Raw genomic sequence first — 5008 nt, forward strand, 5'->3', positions numbered from 1 at the left:
CCTAAGGTCTGACACGCAAAGAACTTCCCAGGTGATCCTTTGACCGACAGAGCTTCAGAGGTGAGAGTCAAAAGCAGAAAAGTAGGTCACTTGGTACAAAGTAGGGCATTAATTTCTAGAATGGTCTCTTGGAACAAGAAAAACCATAGGCTCTCAGCAGCCTTGGAGGTCTCTTCTCCTTCTCACACTTCATCACGAGAAGATCACTAATGAGCTGGGCTTTGGCTAGAGCTGTTCATATATTTAAAAAAATCTTAACAAAACTGGAGATTGAGTGTACATTGACTGGGCAGGCCCTTGCTGTCTGGGCATGCCGCAGATGTTATTGCTAGGTTTAGGTTGCTGATGCCTGTCACTCTGCTTTACTGAGCATTCTTACAAAGCAGAGGCAATGTATAGAGGTGTCTAGCCTGGGACCCAAGTAATGTCTAGATCAGTGGTTCTCAACCTTCCTAATGGTGCAACTCTAACAGTTCCTCATGTTGGGGTGACCCCTCCCCCGGCCATAAAATTACTTTGTTGCTACTTTATAACATAATTTTGACACTGTCATGAATCTTAACATAAATATCTGAGGTGCAGGGTATCTGATATGCTTCCGGCAAAGAGGTTTCAACCTCTGCTCTAAGATCACTGAATTTCCAAGTATAGGAGACTTTTGTAAAATCAGTTTTGGGGACATGACTGAGATCCTGATTTCCGGTTGTCACCAAACTCTGTTTTTCCCTCATCTTAGGTACACAGCTGGACCACATTTTGTCTCCTTAGCAGCCAGGTATGTTGTTTATGGGAGATGTGCATGGGTGCTTCTGAGATACCCTTCAAGGAAGTCTTGCTTAGAGCTGGCCCCACCCCCTCACTGGCTGCAGTACTCAGGTGAGTGGGCCTTGAACTTTGCCTGGGAGGCACAGCGGAGCTGGCACTGGTGGTGTGGGTGAGAGAGAGCCAGCCCCAAGGCATGAGAGCAGGACAGCTGGTCTTATCCCCTGCCTGGCCAGTCTGGAGAGCTGGCCCTGTTGGCATGAGCTTGGGAGAGTTGTTCCCCCATGGTAGGAGTGCAGGAGAGCCAGTCCTGCCCTTTGCCAACTGCTGCAAGCAGGAGAGCTGGCCCTGCTCCCTCTCTGGGGCAGTGCTGGAGAGCTGGCCCTGGTGTCACGGGTACAGAGGAGCTGGTGTCTGAGCAACTCAGCTTCCACCCAGGCCCAGATCCAGAGTTTTGTGTTGGCCCACCCCAATATCTACCCTATCTATGATCTGCTGGAGCATATGAAGGGTCTGGACCCGCAGCTCCAAAGCTGCAGGATCTCCATAACACAGGCCAACAGCAGGATATCCAAGAGAACTCTGGTGAGGATCCAGTATTGATAGTAATAGAATCCAGAGGCCTCAAACCAGACCAGTGACTCATTGCAACGAACATTTGCAAATGAGCTGTTTAAGTAAAAGGTATGTGACACGCCATGACACAACCGCTTCCAGGGTGACATTTTTTTGTTTGTTTTCTTTTTTGTTCTGTCAGGGGGGTTGCAAGGGTAGATGGGAAGATGAGTGAGATTGGGGTACATGATATGAAATTCACAAAGGAATCAATAAAAAGTAAAAAACCAAAGTGCTCTGATAGGGATGTGGGGTTGGCCAGCTTTATTACGGTGGTAAGCTGTGGAGTCTCAGCTCCTAACCCTGTGTCACACAGCCTTCCAGGACCTGTCTTACTCTGTTACCACCTTCTTTTCATGGCCTTGATATCTAATACCTTTGTGTCTCCACACACCAATCTCAGCTTCTCTCTCCTGAGAGTCCAGCCTGTGATCCTAAGAGACTGAGTTGGGAGGATTGTGGCATATCTTAAGGTGGATTCTAGGAGCTAAGGTTGGACAAGTTGGACTGAACCACAGAAAGCCTTTAGTCACCGGTTGGCATATTTGGCTCTGGGCTGCTGGCAGCACAGAACTATTGGAGCTTTCTGAGTAATGCAGTGGTAGGTTCCACGAAGATTTGAGTCGGCTGTCACAGAGACCAGATTAGAACCGGCACAGGAGTTAGGTGGTCCAGGCCTGGACTGGGACAGTGGTGTGTAAACACATACACAGTGTTAGAATTGCCAGGCTCTGGTAAGATTACCAAAGGGACAGGACAAAGGAGAAGGAAGTATTAAATAGAGTGCTTCAGATTAAGGTAATCTACTGGGGAGACAGTGTCATTTATATAGCCAAATGGAGAAGGCAGAAGAGGGAGAGAGAAAGGGGAGTGAGACTGAGAGGAAGAGGAGGAGGGAGAACAGAGGAAGGCAGTGATGGTGAGAGTGGTGGAGTTGGTAGGAAATTCGGATGAAGCTGCCCAGACAGAGCTGCTGAGGCCTGGGAGAAGGCAGCATGCAGGGCAGAGTAGAAGTGGGAGTCCTTAAGGGTATGAAGATGCCCACCACAATCTTTTCAAAGGTAAATCCTTGCTCATTTCCTCGAAGATGTGAAAGCAGCCCTTCAAGCTCCTTTTTCTTCTAGTTAGTGACGGAATTTCAGTTTCTGCAGAGTGGGAGATCTCCAGGCGCCACAGACCCCCTGAAATCCCCAAATACATCTCATTTCTGCCCTGGTGTGTTTTTCCTACTTTCTCAACATTTTGCTAGTTTAAGGATTTCTCAGCCTTACCAGGGAAAGCGTTCATGGACCTCATCATCTATTCTGTTTTTGTTTCTTATTTATTGATGATTTTATTTTTCTCTATTACCCACATACACACCTCTTGCTGAACTTTTATCTTGCTGGTTGGAATACTTAGCTTTATCTTGTGCTTACTATGTTCCCTAGGAAGCAGTACTTTGATATCTCAAATGAACAGTACATAGCATCTTTACTGAAATAGCCTTCTGAGCAGGGATTGGAACAGACATTGTTCATGTGCAGGCCATTCAACTGGCCTGCACTCAGGGGCCTCCTGACAACGTCCTGTGTCATCATCTGCACCAGGTGCACCGTGAAGGCCAGCCTGCCGGTCACTCCAGCTCTGCTCTGTCTCTCTCGTTTTTCTCTCTCTCTTTCTCTCTCTCTGTCCTCATGGATCACCCAGGCTCTAAGTCCTTTCCCCTTCCCCCAAATAATCTTCCTTATACCAGATATGTTGCCTGCCCTAAGCATATATTATAACAGACATAGTTTTTCTCAGTATAGAAGAATTGGTTATTCTGTTTTTTCTTCATTCACTTTTCTTTGAAGAGACAAGAAGAAACAAGGGGAAGTAAGTACAGAGTCGTCTATGTAACACAGCCGGTGTCACATAAGTGACCGGACCAGGCACTGACTGATTCCTGGGCTAACCCGAGGGGCTATGCTGTCTTTCATCTAGTGGAATCATTCATAGTTGCATGGTGTTAAAAGAGCCTATGAAACGGACATTTGGAGTTGGATGGAGAATAATTCAGGTTTTGTCTTGGTTCCTTGATAGCTGTGTGATAATAGGGCACCTTTCTAGGCCTTTCTGATTTTCAGAAAATAACATCTATTTTGTTGTAATTTTCATTTTTAAAGTTTTACTGAAACATGAAGCTTTATATATAAAATGCCTTATATATGCTAAGTGACATATAAAGATTTTTTTTTAATTAAAAATAAGTATTCTTCATACAATGTATCATGATCATGGTTTCCCCTCCCCTAGTGATACGTAAAAGTTGATCTCTGCTCCTTTAGTTAGCATCTTGTAAACTCTCAGGGGAGTGGATTTTGTGTATGTGTGTGTATGAAGATGACATCAGCTGTCCTGTTCTCTTGTTCCTCTGCCACAGTCCCTTGAGGCAGGGTCTCTCACGGAACCCAGGGTTTACTGTTTTGGCTAAACTAGCTGACCAGCAATCCTCCTGTCTCTGCCTTCTGTAGCACTGGGGTTAGAGAGCATTGGTGGGTGGCCCGCCCACCTCTACCTCCTGAGTGTAGGCCACCACCTGCCTGGCCTGGCTTTTTGACCTGGTGCTCAGGTCCTGGTGCTTGTGAGGCGAATTCTCTTTCTCTGTGATCTCTCCAGCCCCAGGATAAATGACTTGAACAATTATTAAATGAAAGATTAAGCCAGGGCCATGGCTAACCACACATCTTTGGCTCAGTTTGCCTCTTTGGTCATCTTGTTTGAAATTCTGCTGAGAAGGAACTTATGCCTTCTAAGTATCCATGAGTTGAAACAGATCCCAACAGGTGTTAAGTAAGATGGTAGAGACTGAATTGCGGAGGTTGAATCTTTTTGAGAGATTTTGCCGAGAGTGGTTTAGACCCCAGATACTCCTTTCATCATGAACCACGACCAGATGACCGTGGAGCAGAAAGTCTATAGTTTCTATAGCCCTGACAAGAGAGGAGACCTCTGAGATCTCCAGCACTCAGGATCTGTAGAGACTCTGAAATGTTGCACTCATGGTGGCAGCTGGGAAATTAGAGTAAGGATGACATCACTTCTCAGTTGGTCCTGGAGCAGTATTTGCCAACATGGCAAAGACAAGTCTGCTTTGAAAGAGAAGAGGGAATCAAGTCCAGAAACTTTAGAAATTAATGAATGGTCTGATCAACGATTGCATGAATCGCTGTCCTGGCTAGTGTTGTCAACTTGACACAAGCTAGTCATTTGGGAAGAAGGAACATCAGCTGAGAACATTCACCCACCAGACTGGCCTGTAGGCAAGTCTGAAGGGCATTTTCTTGCTTGATAATTGGTGGAGGATCCAGATCACTGTAAGCAGTCTCACCCTGAGCAGGTGCCCTGGATAATAACAGAACGTAGGCTTCACAAGCTGTGGTGGGAAAGCTTGAAGCAGTTCTCCTTTGAGGCCCTGCCCTCAGGTTCCTGCCCCGACTTCCCTGGATGATGATGGGCTGTGATATGGAAGTGAAATGAACCCTTTCCTCAAGTTGCTTTGATCATGGTGTTTCTTCATCTCAGAAACATAAACTCAGAGAGGATTGAGGCTACATCTGTGCTCAGTGTTCTGACCTATGAACATCTGAATGATTAGCAACCTCACATC

At 46.1% G+C, this 5008-nt stretch overlaps 1 pseudogene; it reads left to right on the plus strand.

Moving 5' to 3' along the window:
* Positions 1 to 4931: 4931 nt before the first annotated feature.
* Positions 4932 to 5008, plus strand: LOC129682058 (small nucleolar RNA SNORA17; annotated as a pseudogene).

This window comes from Psammomys obesus, unplaced genomic scaffold (assembly GCF_907164565.1).
Source record: "Psammomys obesus unplaced genomic scaffold, mPsaObe1.curated_primary_1811, whole genome shotgun sequence".
Taxonomy (NCBI): Eukaryota; Metazoa; Chordata; class Mammalia; order Rodentia; family Muridae; genus Psammomys; species Psammomys obesus.